General features: G+C 47.1%; 1 long non-coding RNA gene across 1 annotated transcript; it reads right to left on the bottom strand.

Moving 5' to 3' along the window:
* Positions 1-249: 249 nt before the first annotated feature.
* On the bottom strand, positions 250-1,627 carry LOC116797332. The gene is made up of 3 exons (XR_004360619.1): positions 1,516-1,627; positions 1,131-1,198; positions 250-339 (listed from the first exon to the last, which is right to left on the bottom strand). It is a non-coding gene; the product is annotated as an uncharacterized LOC116797332 (long non-coding RNA).
* Positions 1,628-2,595: the final 968 nt, after the last annotated feature.

Below are 2,595 nucleotides of genomic sequence, written 5' to 3'. Positions count from 1 at the left end.
GAATGCAAAGGCAACCCAGGAAGTACAGAAAAACAGACATAAGTAGGTAACAAAATTAAACTGGGCAGGCAGCTAAGTCAGTCAGTCAGTCAGTCCCCTTTGCTGCATCCCTTTGCTGCCTGGATTTCTGTTCCTGCTCAGACTGGGGAACCTGGCAGAACTTTGTGCTTGACCTGCAGCACCACTGACAAATATGTGATTTGCTTTGCCCTGTGGTGGAAATCCTGCAATATTTGCTGTAGCAGACTTACTGTGTGTCAGCCCACACGTCCTTCAGCAGTGCCACTGACCACAGCTCTCCAGTTCCTCCTGCCAGGAACGGCGAGAGGGAGGGAAAACCTGCAGTAAATACATTTGATTATTAGAGAAGCTGCTCCTGTACGTTTCTTTTTAAAAACAAACAGAACAGTCTAGAAGGGGGCCAGCAGTAAATGCTTCCTCCTAAATGCATGTTTTGAGATAATCTACACTTTGGCTGCATGAATGATTGTGTGTGTGAGCTGTGCATTTGCCATCGACTGCACATCACGCTCGGAACCTTTCTGATCTTGCAGATTTTTGGGTGTAAGGTTATCCTGTGAGGCTGCTGAGAGCACAACCCTCTTGCTCAGCAGAAAAAAAAAAGAAAAAAAAAAAAAAAAGGCAGCCCCTGCAGCCAGGTCTAAGTTTCTGGCAGTACCTGTCTCAAAGATATGCCTGAAAGACACGACCCAGGGCTCTGGGTCACAGAGAAAAAGCAAGGCAGACAAAAGGCACACTGTGGGAAGGATGTCTGGCCACTGGGTGAACTGAAGCACCCACAAAAATGAGGCCCTGGACAGTGCTGCAAACAGCATGAATTCAACCCCTGTTTGCCACACACTGCCCTGTGATTCCCTTTGCAGTTTCCACATTGTCTGGCAGAAATCAAGCTGCTCGTCCCCCTGCTGCAGCTCGACGTCTGCAAAATCCACCTTCCGAGGGGTTTTTATGATCTTGGATGAAAATTGCAACTGTGCCTTGCAGTTAATTAGGTAATCATTATTATTGGTCATTGTGGGAGTTTCTGAAAGTTGTATGAAAGCAGAACAGGAAGCTTGAGCTTATGGACTCACATCTCAGTCTAATTCAATATTCTTTATCAGACATACCTCTGCTGCAAAGTTCCTCTGGGGAGGAGCTCACTTCTTCTGCATAAAGTCAGCAACACTTCAAAATGCTGTGAAAATAATTAATAAAATTACCATTATCAATCACAATAGATACCAGCAAAGCTGCCTGCCTATGGATAGCAAAATCCAAATATTATTGCCAATTTGGAAGGGATTGTCAGTGGCAAGTGGAAAAGTCTCTCTAAAATGCTTAACTGTGGCTTATTTTAATGCCTACCTCCATTTGCGTTTATGGAAGACATTATGAGATAGAATTCTGACTTTTACAGTTGGATAATGGGCAAATTAAAGAAAAATTAAGAGCAAGGACAAAGAAAAGCAGCCTCTTGAGGCTTGTCTGCTTGAGAGAAGTCCACATGCTCACCCTGGTAAAATGTCCAGTGTGGAGCCCCTGCTTGCAGCAGATTTATGTCAGTGGAGATCCTTTGGCACCAGTGGAATTGCTCTTCCACACCAGCACGGCAGCAGCACCAGGGCAAGGATCTCTGCAGGGGAAAGGAAAAGAGAAACAACCTGAACAGTCTGGATTTGTATCTTGTGCCTCACACTCTGCCTCACTTAAACAGCACAGTCCCTCCCTTCTGGCAGGGTCTGAGAGCAGTGAGAGCTGTCCACAGCTACCCCCTCACCTGAGCACCCACAGCACAGGCACTTCTTAATCACACATCACACCAGTCATTCCTCCAAGGCATTCTGATTATCCCATAATCTTATTTTAGCAGCACCCAGGCACGAAAGGGAGTAACCTCCCACTGACTGGAGACAGCAGGGGCCTGATCCAGAACTGCCTGATGGCAAAGGAACCATTTCACCAATCCCTGCACATTTTCTGCAGGCTTCACCCCCCGCAGAACACCAGCAGGGTGCTGGTGGAACCCACCAGAAATGGACCTGTGGGAGCAAGTAAAAAGGTCCAGCCATCTTATCCCAGTCCAGGAATCCACTCTCACATGATTAATTATTTGTACTGTTAAGCAAACACGAGTGCTTTCGGTGCAGACTGAAGGGCTGCTCCTAATCAAAAGCAGCCAGTTTGTTTATTTCTAATTTTTTTTTTTAAATTTTTTTTGTCTCCATTGTCTGTTTTGCTGTTTATAAACCCCAAGATGGGAGCTCGTGTGGCTGTGTTCCCCTCACAGCAGCTGGCTGCTTGTAAAGCCAGAAGGACACGTCAGATACATGGTTCAGAGAGCATTCCCACTGGGAGAAAATACCCTTTGGTGGTAAGGCCAGGCCTGTGGTGCACAGAGGTGGTTCCCTAAGGTGGCTCCAAACAGGTAAAAAGAGGGATGGCTGTGCTGGAAGAGCCCCCACGTGCTCAGGCAGGCAGACCTGACTGTGCAGGAATTGCAGGGAGAGGCACTGACCATCATTCCAGCCCATATCTGGGAACAGCGGCTGCACTTCACTGCCTGTAACCTCCTTCACAGCTCCCATTCCAAAC

The sequence above is a fragment of the Chiroxiphia lanceolata genome, chromosome 22 (genome assembly GCF_009829145.1).
Source record: "Chiroxiphia lanceolata isolate bChiLan1 chromosome 22, bChiLan1.pri, whole genome shotgun sequence".
In the NCBI taxonomy this organism is placed as follows: domain Eukaryota; kingdom Metazoa; phylum Chordata; class Aves; order Passeriformes; family Pipridae; genus Chiroxiphia; species Chiroxiphia lanceolata.
Note: the sequence above shows the minus strand (reverse complement) of the source record. Positions and strands in the feature narration are given on the sequence as shown.